Here is a 21,370-nt window from a genome sequence, read left to right as displayed (position 1 = left end):
ATTTATTTCTACCATTCTATCTTCTAATTCACTAATCCTATCTTCTGCCTCTGTTATTCTACTATTTGTTGCCTCCAGAGTGTTTTTAATTTCATTTATTGCATTATTCATTATATATTGACTCTTTTTTATTTCTTCTAGGTCCTTGTTAAACCTTTCTTGCATCTTCTCAATCCTTGTCTCCAGGCTATTTATCTGTGATTCCATTTTAATTTCAAGATTTTGGATCAATTTCACTATCATTATTTGGAATTCTTTATCAGGTAGATTCCCTATCTCTTCCTCTTTGGTTTGGTTTGGTGGGCATTTATCCTGTTCCTTTATCTGCTGGCTATTCCTCTGTCTCTTCATCTTGTTTAAATTGCTGAGTTTGGGAGTCCTTTCTGTATTCTGGCAGTTTGTGGAGTTCTCTTTATTGTGGCGTTTCCTCGCTGTGTGTGGGTATGTAGAGGTGGCTTGTCAAGGTTTCCTGGTTAGGGAAGCTTGTGTCGGTGTTCTGGTGGGTGGAGCTGTATTTCTTCTTTTTGTTCGGTCGCGCTGTGGGGAGGGAGGGAGGGATGCTGCAAACAAATGACACTGGCGTGCGCTCGCAGTGCCTCAGCCACACTGGGTCTGCCCCCGCTCACAGCGCGTGTAGCCTCCCTGCCCACACTGCTCGGGCTCTAGGTTGTTCCACTGGGAACAATCCGAGGCTGGCCCTGGGTTGCATGCACCTCCCAGGTCCAAGCCGCTCAGGTTCAGGCACTCAGGTAGTCCTCAGAGGCGCAGACTCAGTTGGGCCTGCGTTTTGTGCTCTTCCCTGGTCCGAGCAGCTCAGGTGATGAGGTGTTTGGCGAGCGCCAATGCTGCGGCTTATTGCCTCCCCGCCACTCGGTTATCTGGGTGTAAAACCAGCGCACCTTCTCAGGCAGATGTTGACCGTCCAGACCCCCAATAAGTTTTAGTTAGCAAAGAAGCCAGTTTTATAGATAATGTCTCTCTGGGGCTGCGATTGCCCCCTTCCGGCTCTGGCTGCCTGTCACCAGAGGGGGAAGGTCTGCAGCCGGCTATCTCTGTTTAGTCCTTTGTTCCGTGCGCGGGCTGGCGGTGTCTTAGGTTAGGGCTGGCTTTTCGCATGGTAGATATCCCACAGTCTGGTTTGCTAGCCCAAATTATTTCGCTCAGATAGTGCTCAGGGTATTCAGGCCAGATTCTTACTCTCAGCGATGCAGCCCGCGCCGCGCCTCCCTGCCCAGCCCCCGCTTGCTAATGGCGGATGCAGGCGTCTGCGCTGCTTCTCCGCTCGGGGAGTTACAGTAGGGCTCGCAATCTGCGAGTTTTAATTGTTTATTTATTTTTTCTCCCTGTTATGTTGCCCTCTGTGCTTCCAAAGCTCGGCACGGATTCGGCAGTGAGAAGGTTTCCTGGTGTTTGGAAACTTCTCTCTTTTTAAGACTCCCTTCCCGGGACGGAACTCCATCCCTCCCTCTTTTGTCTCTTTTATTGTCTTTAATATTTTTTCCTACCTCCTTTCGAAGAGTTGGGTTGCTTTTCTGGGTGCCTGATGTCCTTTGCCGGCATTCAGAAGTTGTTTTGTGGAATTTACTCGACGTTTAAATGCTCTTTTGATGAATTTGTGGGGGAGAAAGTGTTTTCCCCGTGCTACTCCTCCGCCATCTTGGCGCCTCCCCTATTTTTGTTTTTATTTCCAATATTCTGGGAGATGGGTCATAGATGATCCTGTTGTGACTTATGTCAGAGAGTGTTTTGCCTATGTTCTCCTCTAGGAGTTTTATAGTTTCTGGTCTTACATTTAGATCTTTAATCCATTTTGAGTTTATTTTTGTGTATGGTGTTAGAAGTGTTCTAGTTTCATTCTTTTACAAGTGGTTGACCAGTTTTCCCAGCACCACTTGTTACTATGATTACATTATATATTAATATGAATACATTATAATACAATTTTAACTACAGTTAAATTTATATATTTACATATATAAAGATAAACATAGGCATTTATGTAGTTTTATATTATATTATTATATGTTACTTTTTCATGCCACTTAACTTTTTAAAAACATATCATCATGAGTACTAATATTAACTGGAAAATAATTAGACCTTTAATGGTGCTGCTTGCTGTTTCATCTCTTTCATTTATTTCTATGAAAAGGATTCCCTCTTAAAAAAACTCCTCTATAGTCATCTTATTTTCAGGTTGATATTTCCTGGGAAATTCCCTCTTGCCCTCAACATCTCTTAGCCCTAAATTCTACCTCTAAACCATTAAATGTAAAGAGAGAGAACATGGGTGTTAATTATCAATTTTCTAGAGCAAGAGGGTATCAGTGATTCATTAGCCTCCAAGTAAGCCAAGGATGCTGAACAGGACCAGATAAGCTTAACATTTCATTTAACAGGTATTTAAGACACACAATGTTCTAAGTGCACTGTATGGATTATTTTACTAACTTCTTAGAACCATCATATAAGGTAAAAGTCATTCCTGTCTTTATAGGAATAGAGGATTACTGATTCTCAAGAAGAGTAAGTTGAATGTCTATACAATTCATCATTGTGGAAAAGGTGGGTGAAACAGGAATGGGAAACAAGTACTCAATGGGTAATGAGTTTTATTTGGGGTGGTAGAATATTCTGGAACTATACTGACATTGTGAATGTATCACTAATGCTACTAAATGTCACTTTATTGCTTATGATAATGGTTAAAGAAGGTTGAGCATTGCATAATGGAAGCTTTTGAACTGTGGTGTTAAAGAAGACTCTTGAGAGTCCCTTGGACTGCAAGGAGATCAAACCAGTCAACCCTAAAGGAAATCAGTCCTGAATATTCATTGGAAGGACTGAGGTTGAAACTGAAGCTCCAATACTTTGGCCATCTGATACAAGGAGCTGTCTAATTGGAAAAGAACTTGATGCTGGGAAAGATTGAGGGCAGGAGGAAAATGGGGCAACAGAGGATGAGATGGTTGGATGGCATCACTGACTCAATGGACATGCATTTGAGCAAACTCTGGGAGAGTTCCTTGAAGGACTGGGAAGCCAGGTGTGCTGCAGCCCATGGGGTCACAAAGAGTCAGACTCAACTTAGTGACTGAACAACAAAAAATTTATATTTTGTGAATTTTCACTCAATTAAAGATAATATAGCAGAGATCAAACCCAGTCTGACTCCAGAGACCACATTCTTTAGCATTATATAATACTGCCTCTTACATGGCTATATTAGTCTTCCCTGGTAGCTCAGCAGTAAAGAATCTGCCTACCAATGCAGGAAACACGAGTTAAGTTCCTGAGTTGGGAAGATCCCCTGGAGAAGGAAATGGCAACCCACTCCAGTATTCTTGCCTGGAAATTCCATGGACAGAGGCATCTGGTGGGCCACAGTCCACAGGTTCACAAAAGAGTCAGACACAGTGTTTAGCAACTAAACAACAACAATTTAAAAGCATAGCAATGTGAAGTCTTGATTGTGTGGGAAAATAACTATGACAGCATATATATGTTTCCCTGTTTCTCTTAATAATACAAGAACTGCCTTAACCATTAATAAAAATAAACAGAAGCTAATTCTGTGGGAGGAAAAGGCCTTACATTGAATAATGTATGTATTCTTAAAATAAAATAAACGGTGCTATTTTCTTTTAATAGGAAAAATAAAGTCTGGTATGGGAGAGTGTCATATGTTTGGGAAACCCAAGAGTTTGAAGGGGTCATCCTGCAAGATTTGCTCCAATAGTTTTGACTATCTCATCCTTATGAAAATGAAAGAGAAAGTTGCTCAGTTGTGTCCAACTCTCTGTGACCCCGTGGACTATACAGTCCATTGAATTCTCCAGGCCAGAATACTGGAGTGGGTAGTGGTTCCCTTCTCCAGGGGATCTTCCCAACCCAGGGATCAAACCCAGGTTTCCTGCATTGCAGGTGAATTCTTCACCAGCTGAGCCACCAGGGAAACCCAAGAATACTGGAGTGGGTAGCCTATGCCTTCTCCAGAGGATCTTCCCAACCCAGGAATGGAACCAGGGTCACCTGCATTGCAGGCAGATTCTTTACCAGCTGAGCTATCAGGGAAGCCCTGGTATCTCTGGTATAAGGAAGGTATCTTATCCTTATAATAGACTTCTATTCTTCATATTTCCCCAAGGCTTCCAAATTATATGTAAAACTACCTTCTTACTGTTTCCTTATCTGGACTTCTAGATAACACATTTTCATTGTCTCCACCATCTCCAATCAGCCATCATATATATATTACTCGACATACTAACCATAAGAACTCTTAAATCTTAGCAGTTAAACAGTAGCACTCCTTGCATGAAAAAATACATAAAGAGGTATTTCACTGAAAGGATACAAAGATGCCATGTAAGCACATAAAAAGATGTTCAAACTCACTAGCCATTAGATAAATGAAAATTAATACTACAGTGAGATATCACTGTGCATCTATCAGAATGGCTAAAATACAAAGATTGATGACACCATATGTTGCCAGAGATGCAAAGAGGAAAGATAGGTGTCACTCTGAGTTTTCTTCTGTTGGCTTGTAGGCAGCTACCATCTTACTTTGTGCTCACATGACTCCTTTTTGTGCATACAAAGGATGGTGGAGTAGTGGGATAGATTCTTGTAAAACCATGAATACTATCAGGTCATGAACCTACCTGTAGCTCATGTACTTTAATTACCTCCTAAAAGCCTAACCTCTAAATAGTCACATTGGGGTGAGATATTCAATATATGAATTTGAGGAGGACACAATTAAGTCTGCAGCAATTACTTTCTTCTGCTATATAACAAATTACCACAAATTTAGCAGCTCAAAACACACATTTATTATCTTGAAGTTTATGGGCATACACCCAAGCATGACTTGGGTTAGTCCTTTGCATGGCTGCAACTAAAATATCAGGTTCTTATCTGAAAAATCCACTATCAATATATCCACTTTCAACTTGTATGGAAAAAGCCAAGTGTTCTCCTTTACTCTCACTCACAATGCTTCTGACACCAGATGTGTGGAATTTTACCACATCATGCATTTCTCAGATACCAAGTGGGGATCCTAGGATAAAATTCACTTCTGACACCAGCCAGAGTCACCTTAGCAACGATCTTATAGGTTAAGGGCTCAGTCTCATAAGACTGCCCCACTTCCCCACAAACACTGAGATGCCAATCTCCGGTCCAAGTTGTTACCTGTGCTTCTAACCAACTAGCTATAAATCAGAAGTTCCCATGACCCTTGTCTTTGGATTTGATTCATGTGCTAGAGTGACGCACAGAACTCAGGAAAACAGCTTACTCACTAGATTCCAGGAGATCTTCCCAACCCAGGGATTGAACCTAGGTCTCCCACATTGCAGGCAGATTCTTTACCAGCTGAGCCCTAAGTTGAGCCCTTATTACAAACATCAATCTATTAAAGTGTATGAATGAACAAGATGAAGAGACATAGAATGAGATCTAGAAGAGCCCTGAGGGCTAGAGCTTCTGTCCCGATGGAGTTTGGGTGTGTCACCATTCTAGCATGTGGATTTATTCACCATTAGCCCTCCAAGCCATTTATTTGAGTGATTTTTTTTAAAGGTTTCATCACGGAGATATGATCAATCATAACTCAATCTCTAGCCTTTCTCCCTTTTCTTGAAAAAACAGGAAGGGAGACTGAAAGTTCTAATCTTCTAATCATGTCTTGGTTTTATTTATTTATTTTTTTAGTGACTAGCCCCATCATGGAGCTATCTAGGAGTCACATCACTAGAATGAAAAGACTCCTGTCTCCCAGAAAATTCCAAATGGTTTTAAGAATTCTGCATTAGGAACAAGGGTCAAAGAAAAAATATTACAACAAAAGATACTCCTAGTACTCTTAGGAAATTGCAGTGGTTTTAAGGTTCTGTGCCAGGAACTGGGGGCAGATATATACATGTGTGTGTGTGTACATACATATATACACATACATACACACATACATATGTGTATATATATTTATATTTATTTGTTATTTCACACAAGTTTACTCAGGGTGCATGCACAGTATATCTTATGACTATAGGAATTACATCCTTGACTTCTTGCTGGCTGTCATCCAGAAGCCACTGTCAGCTATAGAGGCTTTCAGTTTCTTGCCATGTTTCCCTCTCTATAGACCCTCTCCCACCATGGCAGCTTACTTCAAGGCCAGCAGGAGAGCAGGAGCCAATCTTCTAAAAAGAAAACATAGTCTTATATAATGCAGTGTACACGTGGGACTGTAAACTCATTCGTGCTGTCACATAACAATCACAGGAGTGGTATCCTGTCACCTTCTCCATACTCCATAGGCTAGAAGAAAGTCAGAGGTTCTGCCTACATCTATGGGAAGGGATTACAAAAAGGTATGAACATCAGTAGTTAGGACTCAGGAGTGTCACACAGAATGTGTTCAGTGCAATTATATAAAATATAAAAGACATCAAAATATCAAAAAAGTCACACATATCTACCACATAAGCATAATCACCATTAATGACGCTGAATGCATTTCTTTCTGTGTGCTCTCCTTGATCCCTGTCCCCTAACAAAAGCACATCATATGTATAATTGTTTGAGTCCTAATTTTTAAGACACAGCCTCCTTAAATGATCTTCAAAATAATGAATTTTACTATTATGTAGTAGTAAAATTTTTACAATTATGTAGTTGTTTATTTATAACACATTTATTAAATGTCTTAAATATAATTTATTTGACAGTATCCTTATAATTTGACAGCTATTTTTGTTCCTATTATCATGTTATAAGTAACCCTATGATAAACATCTTCAGTTCAGTTCAGTTCAGTCGCTCCGTTGTGTCTGACTCTTTGCGACCCCAGGAATCGCAGCACGCCAGGCCTCCCTGTCCATCACCAACTCCTGGAGTTCACTCAAACTCACGTCCATCAAGTTGGTGATGCCATCCAGCCATCTCATCCTCTGTCGTCCCCTTTTCCTCCTGCCCCCAATCCCTCCCAGCATCAGAGTCTTTTCCAATGAGTCAACACTTTGCATGAGGTGGCCAAAGTACTGGAGTTTCAGCTTTAGTATCTTTCCTTCCAAAGAACACCCAGGGCTGATCTCCTTTAGAATGGACTGGTTGGATCTCCTTGCAGTTGAAGGGACTCTCAAGAGTCTTCTCCAACACCACAGTTCAAAAGCATCAATTCTTCGGCGCTCAGCTTTCTTCACAGTCCAACTCTCTCATCCATGCATGACCACTGGAAAAGCCATAGCCTTGACTAGATGGACCTTTGTTGGCAAAGTAATGTCTCTGCTTTTCAACATGCTATCTAGGTTGGTTATAATTTTCCTTCCAAGAAGGAAGCATCTTTTAATTTCATGGCTGAAATCACCATCTGCAGTGATTTTGGAGCCCCCAAAATAAAGTCTGACACTGTTTCCACTGTTTCCCCATCTATTTCCCATGAAGTGATGGGACTAGATGCCATGATCTTAGTTTTCTGAATGTTGAGCTTTAAGCCAACTTTTCACTCTCCTCTTTCACTTTCATCAAGAGGCTTTTTAGTTCACCTTCACTTTCTGCCATAAGGGTGGTGTCATCTGCATATTTGAGGTTATTGATAAACATCTTACTCCTACAAAAATAACCTTCAAATATAACTTAAATTTTACCTTCAAGAACAGGTGGGAGGATTTCACTTTCCAATTCCAAATCCATACCACCATCTCTCTTTTAGTTCAGACAACAGATTCCTAACTGATTTCCCTTCCTTTTTTTGACACCTTCTCACCATTGTGCTTCCACATTTGACTGGTAATCAACCAGTTGATCATCACCTTTTAAGACACCTGAGTGTCAAGCCCTCCAGGGAGCCAGACTGATTAGAATGACTTTTTCATAAGGCCCTCTCATTGGCACCTCACCCCTGTATCATGTTACCACATCATTTTAAAATGACACGTTTCCTAGTCTCCTGATGTTCATTTCCCTGAAGGCAGAGAACCTCTATTTAGTTTCTTCTCTGCACTCGTAGCACCTAACACTCTATATGAGATACAGTAATTTCTCAGTAAGTGAGCTGAAGTAAACTATTAAAACTAAGATAATTGGGGTGTGTAGGAGAGATGTATAATTTTTCTAAGCCATCTACATTTTACAATATGGTTTTTCATCCTTGAGCACACTAACGAGGGCTAAAATTAAATCAAAGACATGCGGTACACTCTTGTACAACATAAAGACCCTTTGTATCAAGGGCAATTTTTTTGGCCATTCCACACAACTTGTGGGATCTTAGTTCCCTGACCAGTGATTTCACCCAGGCCCCGGCAATGAAAGACGGTCCTAACTACTAGACTGCCAGGGAGCTCCCTCAAATGTAATATATATATTTTTTTAATTTTATTCTTAAACTTTACATAATTGTATTAGTTTTGCCAAATATCAAAATGAATCTGCCACAGGTAATGTAATGTAATATTAAATAATATAAATGTAGTGTAAATTTGTAAATGAAATGTAATATTTTAAAAAAGGAACCGATATAAAAATGGTTAAGAAGTTCACAACACTTCTTTTATCAAAAAGATTGTGCAAAGATAAAGACATATTATACAGGCTTATATAACCTCAAATTTACAAATGCAGAGTCATTTCTCTTCTATTCACAGAATGATAGAGATAATTATTTACAAGTTTAACACAAAACTGAACTCATTACAGAAATGGGAAGTGGTAAAAGAACATTTATTAAATGTCTATTATGTAGCATGTATAAAGATGTGCTTTATAACAAATTTATCATTTTAATAGTCACAAAACCTCTGTGAAAATTATTGCTAAATCCATTTTATATCTGAAATAACCTGGCCAGGACAGCTAGTGAGTGACAGAGTGGCTCTTAAAACTCAGAAAGGTCCAGTTTCAAAGCCACAATCCTCCCACTTCCTCACACTGTGAGAACACCTACGAAATGCCCTAGTTTTCAGTTCATTATCAGAAATACTGCTCTGCGGAATACCAGGGGAAAAAGTAGTAATGACCAGCAGCAGGCTTGAGGTTGAGGCTGCACATCTATTGGAAACTGAGATTATTTGCATTGTGCTATTTGATTTAGTTCCCTGCCAAGTGTCATGCCAGAGCCCTGACACAACAGAGGTTTGTGCCTGGAGCCATTCATTCCCTGTCTGGCAGAATACATTGGCTGGCATGCTTTCCTTGGATATTCTAAAGTCACACTAGTCTCTGAATAGAGGCTGAAAAATGACTAAGAGGAAAAGCTTATGAAAAGAGGGAAAAAAAAAAAACCAGTGTATTTCAATTTTAAAATCTCAGAAAATTATCCAGATATGCAGATGAGTAGTTTATTCTTTCCTGGAAGGGTAACATGTGGAACACATAACATAATTTAGAGCCAAATTTAAAATATAAATGTGTATATAAGTGTATTTTCAAAAAAGAACTATGCATAAAATAGAACAGACATCAATTATTATTCATGATGGCATATGTAGCCACAATTTTTCTTATAAGCACAAAACAACTTCCAAGTTTTCTTTCAATCTAAAGTTACTTTATCACACAGAAAAATAAAAAGAACTGCCTTGCCAAATTCTTTGTGGGGTTTGGAAGGACCCCAAATAGAATAAATGATCTAGAGAAGATTTAGAGAAATTATAACAGACATTTGTGAATCCATTTGATATTTAAATATCTCTAAATGAACAACATCAAAGCTTGTATCAATACTTTATCACTTAAGTTCCTCATGTGTTAGTTCATCTTTTCATCTACTTTCTCCATAGCAAAGAACTGGGTTTAATTGCTCCTATCTGTGAGTTTCAGTTTTACTTTAAATAGTCTTCATCCTGTCCACTACAGTCCCTGAGGATCTCAGTCTCTATAGTCCTAACTCAGATTTCCCACCAAGTACTTTTTATTCACGGTATACATTTTCTTTTCAGCTATGTTATAGGATTCAAGGTTACTACAATTCTTGATATTTGCAGTGTTCTTTGTTCCATTTTTTCTAATAACAGAATTCGATTTTGAAATCATAGGCATCCTTTACCAGCCTTATACTGATCCCCTTATCTTTCGGGTACCACATTAACATCTTATTTAGTTATATGTGTACATATTTTCCTGCCTGCTTCCTATTTTCATGCCAATTTGTAATTTTTAAATGATTTCAACATTTGATTTGCCAAAACTAGACATGTAGTTTTTGACAGGCAATTTAACTAACCTATATCCTATTTCAATAATTTATTCATCAGCATCACTACTGACTATGTTAAATACCTTCCATCAGCCTTAGAATAGTTCCACTGCTTTGCTAACAGGCACATTAGCAACAATAGTTCTTTGAATATAGGTTGTGTGGATTAAGACATCCTGTGGCAAGGCAATACTATGCATTTAACAATTAGACTTTTTCATTCTGTTACTTTATCACTAGAGTCATATTTTGCCAGATCAAAGAGTATATATCATATACATAAACGTGTATTACAATTCCATACAGCTAAGCCCGAGACAATAATGCAATTGTTATAACATTAGTATACGTTACTCATGAAGAAAGTTGGAAATATATTTTAAATAGGCATACCTTTGACCAAGGCTCATCCTGCTGTGGTCTCAGGACAGGAACCTATTGTGAAAAATATATATGATACTTATTAATACACTTAGTATTAAGAACAGATTGAGAAATACCAACACATAAAAGAGCAACATGCTTTAAACTCAAACATTGCTCAAAATGGGAATCTGCCATTAACTTCAAAGAGATGGTCTTTTTGACTTTTATAGATGAAGTTCATTAAGAAAAATTAGAGACAAATACTCTGATATAACACTCAATCTTAATCTCCAAATGAACTCTATTCCTTTATATCTGAAAAATAAATGTTTTTCTCAGAAAGAAGTAAACCCTGATACATAAATTTAGGCAAAAATTGAGACATTACTTTTCCAAAATGCTAAATGAATTATTATATTCAAAACAGGAAAATTAAGAGACAAGTTTCACATGTTTTATAATAACAAAAGCCTTAGAATATTTGTTGATCAAAAATGGCATCAGAGCCTCAATTAGAGTTAACAATCATTTTCACAGGATTAATGTTTCAAACTTTCATGCAGTGAAACTAAAATATGTGCAGATAATAGATTTAAATACATTCAAATCAACTTGAGTACTTTAGAAATCAAAAGAGGAAACAGAACCACATATTGCTACACTAGAGTCCAATATTTTCATTACTTCTATTTCATTATTCAATTAGATGCAGTGACACACTTCCAAATATGTTCAAAGACCCATCCACTCACAGAAATGTACAGATGTAAGTGTAAGAACTCTTTTTTTTTTTTTTTTTGCAGGGAATGACGCATTTTAAGTGGTATCTAATAGCTATAATTCTAGGTTCTGTGTTTTGCTTATGCTCTGGCCTAACTAGAGGAACAGAAAATCTCAGTAAATGACAGGGAGGCACTTAAAGTTTTCCACCAGTCAAGCAAGACTCCAACTGCCTAACATTCATGGGAGCAGAATTATAGGGTGAAGAGAAAGTACAAAACTCTAGATAGTCAGCATTACAGCCAGGATAATGAATTTATCACAGAAAAGCATAGTGTCAACAAAGTCAGGGCTGAATACACAAAACACACAATCTCCATATCCTAAAATATCCACTTCTCTGGCCTGATAGGAATAATTGGGGGTTTAAAGATAGGATCAAGGGTACTTGTTTTGATTTTTCTGAAAGGAACATATACTCCTTTAAGTGGAAATAAGTCGCAAGAGAAAAGGAAGGAGACATATTTCAAAATAGTGGTTTAATTGAACTTAGCATAGGTTAGAATTAAGAGAGGAAAAAAGACTTCAGATGAGAAAATGGGGGAAAAGGGAAGAATAAAATGACAAGAATAAAACACCTATAGACTCAATAAGGAAAAATTTAAATATCAAACCTGATAGGCAATATATTTGGAAAGCTATGTTTTGATTGGTTGTTATTTTTTATATATCATGATGGTAATGAAGTGTTTTCCCTCATAGCTCAGTTGATAAAAAATCTACCTGCAATGCAGGAGACCTGGGTTTGATTCTAGGGTCGGGAAGATCCCCTGGAGGAGGGCATGGCAACCAATTCCAGTATTCTTGCCTGGAGAATCCCATGGACAGAGGAACCTGGCGGGCTACAATCCATGGGGTCACAAGAGTCGGACACAACTTAGCAACTAAACCACTACCACAGTAGTGAAGGGGAGGTGGTGACCTATCATCATTTCATTGACACTGTTTCATTGTATTTTTGTGTGACTTTTTTTTTTTGTATTTTTACAATGTTGTATTGGTTTCTGCGGTACAACAACATGAATCGGTCATAACTATACATATATCCTATCCCTCCTGAGATGCAGATGAAGGTAACAGACTTGTAGACACAGTGGGGGAGGGAGTGAATGGGACAAAGGGAGAAGGTAGCATCAACACCCACACTATTGTGTGTAAGTGGATACGCGAGAAGTTGCTGTATAACACAGGGAGCCCAGTCTGGTGTTCTGTGATGACCTAGAGGGGTGAGATCAGAAGTAGGGGTGGGGAAGGCTCAAGAGGAAGGGGACATATGTACATTTAATGGTTTTAACACAGGCATTTTCTACCAGGTGTAATTTCCTCCTTCCACTCTCATGGCCAGAGACATTTACCAAACCCTGGAGACATTTTTGGTGTCCTAACTGGGGGCGGGGGTCGGGGTGGGGGGCTATAGGCATAACTAGTAGGTAGAGGCCAGGGATGCTGCAAAACATCCTACAATTCACATGACAAACTTCCACAATAAAAAGTTTTTTCAGCTTAAAATATCAATCATGTTCTTAAGTTGAGAAACCCTGTTTGAATTAGCAGGGGATATGGGAGCCTCCTGCTACATAAGCTCTTCAAAAACCCTTCCAAATGATGAGATTATATCATTTATGTAGAGTGAGTCTTCAGCAAAAAGAATACTAACCCTAGTCAACAGTCCTACTTAAATACTGCACACCTAGTGCTTAATGAAGCCATGCATTGAATTCAGGTTGATCAGATAATAGCCACAAAGTTTTGTTTCAATCTGAACCCTATAGGGAACTACATCCTCATTCCTTTTCTCAAATGTTATTTAAGGTCAGAAAATATTTTATTGGATTATCATTTTTGTTAGTCTTACTCTCAAAGAACACTAAATTCAAGGTCATATATCACATTGCTTGAAATAATTCAGTTTAAGAGATAGGATATTTGTATAATTTTACAAATCTAATAATATATCAAATATTAATTCAATACTTAACAATCAAAATAAAAGGTTTTTGAATATTACTGTTCTATTTTTTAATTTACATAAAATAACAACTGAATTTCGTTAAGCAAATCTAAGATATATGGCTATTGAATACTTTCATAAAAAATAATATGTGTATGTAGTGTCAGACTTTATTTTTCTAGGCTCCAAAATCACTGCAGATGGTGACTGCAGCCATGAAATTAAAAGATGCTTACTCCTTGGAAGGAAAGTTATGACCAACCTAGATAGCATATTCAAAAGCAGAGACATTACTTTGCCAACAAAGGTTCGTCTAATCAAGGCTATGGGTTTTCCTGTGGTCATGTATGGATGTGAGAGTTGGACTGTAAAGAAGGCTGAGCGCCGAAGAACTGATGCTTTTGAACTGTGGTGTTGGAGAAGACTCTTGAGAGTCCCTTGGAGTGCAAGGAGATCCAACCAGTCCATTCTGAAGGAAATCAGCCCTGGGATTTTTTTGGAAGGAATGAGGCTAAAGCTGAAACTCCAGTACTTTGGCCACCTCATGCGAAGAGTTGACTCATTGGAAAAGACTCTGATGCTGGGAGGGATTGGGGGCAAGAGGAGAAGGGGCCGACAGAGGATGAGATGGCTGGATGGCATCACTGACTCGATGGACATGAGTCTGAGTGAACTCCAAGAGTTGGTGATGGACAGGGAGGCCTGGAGTGCTGCAATTCATGGGGTCTCAAAGAGTCGGACACGACTGAGCGACTGATCTGATCTGATCTGATGTAGTGACTTTGACTAAAACTAAACTTTGAAACGGAGAAGGCAATGGCACCCCACTCCAGTACTCCTGCCTGAAAAATCCCAAGGATGGAGGAGCCTGGTGGGCTGCAGTCCATGGGGTCGCTAAGAGTTGGACACGACTGAGCGACTTCACTTTCCCTTTTCACTTTCATGCATTGGAGAAGGAAATGGCAACCCACTCCAGTGTTCTTGCCTGGAGAATCCCAGGGATGGGGGAGCCTGGTGGGCTGCTGTCTCTGGGCTCACACAGAGTTGGACACGATTGAAGCAACTTAGCAGCTGCAGCAGCAGCAAACTTTGAAAACAGTTGCTACTATTCATGATAAAAGTATAATTCTGCACCATTCTCATTTTGTTCATTTGAGAGTTTCATTATCCCATTGCTAAGGGTATTTAATCTGTAAACTACAATGTTTCCTTGATATTGATTTAACGATATTTACAAACTATAAAACATACCATGTTTTAATTTGTTGGCTGCCTTCAAGGAACTTCTCTGCAAAAGCCAAAATCTCAGGAGGAAATTCCCTAAAACCATTCATTAATTACAGATGAATTTGTATAGCTAAAAGTGATGTACTAGGGAAAGAAAGAGGAATGTTTTTATTTTTGTATAGCGACCCCATGGACCGTAGCCTACCAGGCTCCCCCGTCTATGGGATTTTCCAGGCAAGAACACTGGAGTGGGGTGCCATTGCCTTCTCCGAGAGAAAGCTTAGAAATGTTCAAATATGCCTATGTCCTTACTATGTTTTGAGCACAAGAAGTGTTCTTATCAAAGTATATCTAAGCCAACAGTTACTTTACCGCAGCAGAAACACTGTTTTACTCCAAAATAAATAAACAACACAGTGATTTATGCCCCTTATATGAAATATGAGTGCTTTATAGACTTTGTTATTACTCCCACCTTTACTAATGATTAGTACCCAATAAATTTGACTATACAGTTATATTTCAGTAATTTTCAGATACAAAGTATTTTAAACTATTTCTTATTCCTGTCTTTTTCTTTAGTCATATCAAGTAAATAGTTGTTAATATACGCATGAGTCAATGCATGTATTTAAAAGCTACATTTAATTTTTCCGTGCCTTATTCATACTGTGATGTATGGAATAACTTTATGTTATTTATGGTTACAACTGGATGTATTCATTTCCATTTTACATACAATGGGGTTGTAAGCATAAGCCATAAAGCTTAACATGGAAGACTTTCTCCAGACTGTATCATTTTTCCCTGTCAAATCTGTCAGAATATCATAAGGATAAGGGCAGAGTTATTCCACACTACCTTATTTAAATGTTAGGTCCTTAAAAACGACAATGTTTCAACCTATCTCAGAGAAAATTTTCACTCCATTTTCATTTCCCTACTGATGAATGACCCAATTTCAGGAGCAAGTTCAATAGATATGCTCTTTTATGCCAGACCTAGAAAGCTAACACAATTTGTAATTTCTAAATTATATTGCAGCTTTACTCAAATGTGTAACAGAGGTAAATGTTATCTTAGACAGTCTTGTTTTTCCTATTAATACTTATCTTTCTCTATAATGGGCTTATTGCATAATCAATGTTCTCCTAACGTTTCCAGGTTTCAAGGGCTTGTCTATCAGTGGACACAGCTTCTCTTTCTGGTCTCCCCAATGTACTCTTAAAGTGATTCTCTCTTGACTTAAAGAATCTAACACAAAGATTCTAATTACTGAAAATAGGTTGGCCTGTATCTATCTTCGAGGGTATTTGTTTGCAAAAAGTAAATAATACTTTTTTTATAGAGCAGCTTTGTGTGGTATTTCATTTGTTTTGATAGTAACAAACAAGTGTGGTACAATTGCCACCTTCTCTCATTGACAGCGGTAGTATAAACTGGAAAGCAATTTTCCAGCATGCATCAAAGACTACAAAATATGTGCCCCCTTTCACCCAGTTATTCACTTCTGGGACTCTCTCAAAAGGACATATCAACAGATGCTGACAAGCATTTATGTATTCTGATAATCCACTTCACTACTATTTATACTAGCTCCTCTCCCTGCAAAATGGTAATACTTTAAATATCTCCTAATAGAGAAGCTGAATTACTCTCATGGGTGAGGAAATATTGTACTTTAATTTGCAACCATACTCTCAACAAATTTTAACAGTGTGGGAATATAAAGTAAGCTTCAGAATTTTAGGTGAATATCACGATACAATAGGGTTCAGTTATGTAAAACTAAATCCACAATTTCAGGAATTCCCTTTAGTCTTGCTCCCCTTAAAACAAAGAGCTTCCTTTTATAAATTAATGAAAAACTCAATTCCAACAAGTAGACATAAGTTTTTCAGCAGAATCCTTCATTACCTTGGAAGGAATAGGGAGAAAGAGATTTTGCACAGTTACAATCTGTGACTACAAACTGGCAACCGCTTCACTCTTGAAATGAAGAGACAGACACTCTTGCCTGTCTCTCTCTCATTACACCCAAAATAATTGGCAAAGATGACATCCAATTGCAACTTTCTTTTCTCATTTGGAGGATCAAGATGAAGTATTTTTTTCTTCCCTAACAGAGGTATCACAAAGTACCCCATGGCATAAGCCATAAAGACTAAATAATATACTAGATGCCCATCAGCAGATGAATGGATAAAGAAAGCTGTGGTACATATACACAATAGAGTATTACTCAGCCATTAAAAAGAATACACTTGAGTCAGTTCTAATGAGATGGATGAAACTGGAACCTATTATACAGAGTGAAGTAAGCCAGAAAGAAAAACACCAATACAGTATACTAATGTATATATATGGAATTTAGAAAGATGGTAACAGTAACCCTGTGTACGAGACAGCAAAAGAGACACTGATGTATAGATCAGTCTTATGGACTCTGTGGCAGAGGGAGAGGGTGGGGAGATTTGGGAGAATGACATTGAAACATGTATAATATCATGTATGAAACGAGTTGCCAGTCCAGGTTCGATGCACAATATTGGATGATTGGGGCTGGTGCACTCGGAGGACCCAGAGGGAGGGTACGGGGAGGGAGGAGGGAGGAGGGTTCAGGATGGGGAACACAGGTATACCTGTGGCGGATTCATTTTGATATTTGGCAAAACTAATACAATATTGTAAAGTTTAAAAATAAAATAAAGATAAAAAAAAAACAAAAAACAAAAAAAATATTCCACACTTTGACCTATCCTCTTTGTCACGAGGTACATGCATTGTTTTATTGGAATGCAACAGGCTAAACCTTACTGTACCATGATCATCAAATGAAAGTTTAGCAAATTTATATTTTCAGAAATAAAACATTGTTTTATTATTTTGTAACCTATGCTCTTGGGCAAATCATTGATCCTCACTAGGGATGATGGTAGTCTGAATAATCTCATAGTGAACATTATCAAGTATAACAGCCCACTAAAATCATCCACCTGAATAAATATATGTACCTGTAAAGTGATCTCTATATGAACAACTAATTCTATTTATCAGACACTGAAATTTTTAGTCTGAGAGAGCCGGTAGCAATGTGGTTACCAAATTATACATATCAGTGTGATTTAGGCACCAAAAGAAGCCTCAAGCTGGTTATTTAAAAAAAAAATGATTCTATGTAAATACTAAGCACTATAGTAGGTTACACTCCATATATATTTTTTTGTTTGAATTTTGTGAACATACTGCAAATCTGATAATTCTTAAGAAGGGTTGCTTATAATGTTCTCTCCCCATCATATTCATGATTGCACTTCATAAATGTCCAAATTTCAAAAAAATCAGAACCTACAACAGAAAACAAAAGCAATGGATTTAATGTGGAGCAACAGCAGCACTGCCCTCATGCTGGGTTTATTCAGAATGTAGTAGTAGCACCTTGCAAGGAGGCAGGATGGAGGGAGCAGGTCCCTCATTATTTACAAGAGCAGGACTTCAGAACCAGTTTCAAGATTTGAATGTTCCATTATCATCAGTCAATAACTGGCATTTATAGATCTGACACTGCACTGGATCATCAACTAATTATATTAATAATCAGATCTCATTTTCCTTTTCTTTTTAATTTTAACCACAGAGAGTTTTGTCCATGAAGGTCACTTGTTTTATGGTACTGCTAACACAGATATATCATCATTAATACTTTAGTTAAAATACTTCTATGAAGCTGAAGGGCTGGCTCCTTGTGAATTTTAATCTGTGTTTTTTGAGAAAGAGGAAATCAAGTTACTAAGTTATAGCTTTGTCAGAAATTCTGTGTCTTTGGGCAAGTCATTTAAACCGTCTGACCTCATTTTCTGCATTGTAAAATGAAATAATTAGAATTTCAATCTTAGGATTCACTCAGTCTTGAGTAGTTGTAGTTCTACCCTTAAACTTTCTTTGGGGAAGAAGAGTGGAGTTTCATACAACACCCAGAAGCTAGAATCTTCTAATTACTCTGTCTTTAATTCTTTACTTATGCAGTCTTTTGTTTTGTAATAGTCATATTATCCCCAGAATGAATTCAGTTTGTGTCCTTCTTCCACTAATGTCCTAAAAGAGCTTTTCATCACTTAAGACAATATATAAACTCAGTTTTGGCATTTTATGAAAATATAGTTCCTTTCTTGCTTATCTCCCACAATTCACTTATGTCACCCTTCTGCTCCTGAAAAAAATAATAAACAAACACACTTGCTGTTCCTGAATATGCTATTTTCTTTCACTTCTGTGTCTTTCATACTTGTTTCTTGTTTTCTGAATAATATTTTCCTGTTTTCTCTTATAGCTAAGTTCCTACTCATGCTGAGTCCTTCATAGCTCATCTCATACCATGCCCCTTTCCATCCTTTCCTTGAGTTTGTTTATATGACCCTAAGATGTGTATTTCTGATATGCCTTGCATTTCTGTATTATAACCCTATACTCTAATTTTTGCTTTAAAAGTGAGTCTCTTCCAAATACTTCTCAGTTTCTAAACAGGAGGGACTTTGCTGTTTGAATTCTCTTATTTAGCACCTAGCACAATGTCTGGCACATAATAGACACTAAGAAAACATTTACTGAATAAATGGATTAAGAATTAACCATGTTTCATAGAATAATTTATTATCACTTGCTGTTTTTTATATATGAAAAAAATACCCCAAACAATCTGCTGCTGCTGCTGCTACGTCGCTTCAGTCGTGTCCGACTCTGTGCGACCCCAGAGATGGCAGCCCACCAGGCTCCCCCATCCCTGGGATTCTCCAGGCAAGAACACTGGAGTGGGTTGCCATTTCCTTCTCCAATGCATGAAAGGGAAAAGGGAAAGTGAAGTCGCTCAGTCATGTCTCCTTTTATTTTATAATAATGAACATGCTAGTTTAATAACTAATCAGCCATTATATGTTAAAATAGAGATGGTGACTTTCACTGGACTTTCCATTATATTAAAAAAATTTTTTTTTCAAAAAATTAAGTTTAAAACAAAAAAGAAAGATAGATATAGTTTGGTAAAGCACCATTATCCTCTTTCCAACAGCTGTTTACTTCCACTTCGTAGCACATCAGACAGCAGACCTTACCCGTAAACTAGATAATAGCTAGCTAATTTTACTCACACATTTTCCAAATAGTCAGTATATACTTCCTCACATCTTCTTGGTTGAAAGGCATAAATTCAGAGAACCAATTGCCTAGTCATCCTATAAAAATACTTTTTACTTTAAGCATCCACATGAGGATATTCTGGGCAACACTGAAAAGTAGTTTTATAAACGTGTACCTTGTCATATATAAATTCACATCTTAAAACAGATAGGATATCATATCTAACCTGTATTATGTATATTAAGAGTACTGGAACATATAGTAAGAAAACTAGATACAGCCTTATCTCTGGGTTTTAGATTTTAACTATAAAATGAGATGACAATTTTTTTTTTTTAATGAAGTTTAGAATTCTTATTTGAGAAAAGAAAAAAAGCCATGAGTATCTGTTTCCAATTTCACCTAACATATTTCCAAAACACATATAAATAAACATGTATGTGTCCAATCACACAGATAAAGGAATAGTTGTCAAAAATTAAATATACCTCTTAAATATGTAATAATATTCTACACTGATTTTAAAGAAAGATCTTACTGTTCTTTATAAAGTATATTATAATAAGTAAAAGCAAAAATTGTAAGTGTCTACAAAGAGAATTAGAGTACCATTCGGTTCCGTTCAATGCTGTGTCGTGTCCAACTCTTTGCAACCCCATGGACTACAGCACACCAGGCCTCCCTGTCCATCACCAACTCCCAGAGTTTATCCAAGCTCATGTCCATTGAGTTGGTGATGCCATCCAACCATCTCATTCTCTATCATCCCTTCTTCTCCCACCTTCAATCCTTCCCAGCATCAGGGTATTTGCAAATGAGTGAGCTCTTAGCATCAGGTGGCCGAAGTATTGGAGTTTCAGCTTCAACATCAGTCCTTCCAATGAACACCCAGGATTGATCTCTTTTAGGATGGATTGGTTGGATCACCTTGCAGTCCAAGGGACTCTCAAGAGTCTTCAACACAATTAAAAAGAAACAATTCTTCAGCACTCAGCTTTCTTTATAGTCCAACTCTCACATCCATACATGACTACTAGAAAAACCATAGCTTTGACTAGACGGACCTTTGTTAGCAAAGTAATGTCTCTGCTTTTTAATGTGCTGTCTAAGCTGGTCATAACTTTTCTTCCAAGAAGCAAGTGTCTTTTAATTTCATGCCTGCAATCACCATCTGCAGTGATTTTGGAGCCCAAAAAAATAAAGTCTGTCACAGTTTCCATTGTTTCCCCCTCTATTTGCCATGAAGTGATGGGACCAGATGCCCTGATCTTAGGTTTCTGAATGTTGAGCTTTAAGCCAACTTTTTCTCTCTCCTCTTTCACTTTCATCATGAGGCTCTTTAGCTCTTCTTCACTTTCTGCCATAAGGGTGGTATCATCTACATATCTGAGGTTATTGATATTTCTCCCGGCAATCTTGATTCCAGCTTGTGCTTCTTCCAGCCCAGCGTTTCTCATGATGTACTCTGCATATAAGTTAAATAAACAGGGTGACAATATACAGCCTTGACGTACTCCTTTTCCTATTTGGAACCAGTCTGTTGTTCCATGTCCAGTTCTAACTGTTGCTTCCTGACCTGCATACAGGTTTCTCAAGAGGCAGGTCAGGTGGTCTGGTATTCCCATCTCTTTCAGAATTTTCCACAGTTTATTTTGATCCACACAGTCAAAGGCGTTGGCATAGTCAATAAAGCAGAAATAGATGTT

General features: G+C 37.8%; 1 protein-coding gene across 13 annotated transcripts in view; it reads right to left on the bottom strand.

Moving 5' to 3' along the window:
- PTPRD (protein tyrosine phosphatase receptor type D) overlaps positions 1-21,370 on the bottom strand; it is a 2,538,842-nt gene that overhangs the window by 1,573,354 nt on the left and 944,118 nt on the right. For all 13 annotated transcript variants that reach the window (XM_061425298.1, XM_061425300.1, XM_061425301.1 and 10 more), the window contains exon 5: positions 10,601-10,642. The gene's annotated coding sequence lies outside the window, so the exon portion shown is untranslated. The remainder of the gene's footprint in view (positions 1-10,600; positions 10,643-21,370) is intronic.

The sequence above is a fragment of the Bos javanicus genome, chromosome 8 (assembly GCF_032452875.1).
Source record: "Bos javanicus breed banteng chromosome 8, ARS-OSU_banteng_1.0, whole genome shotgun sequence".
NCBI classification, from domain to species: Eukaryota; Metazoa; Chordata; class Mammalia; order Artiodactyla; family Bovidae; genus Bos; species Bos javanicus.
Note: the sequence above shows the minus strand (reverse complement) of the source record. Positions and strands in the feature narration are given on the sequence as shown.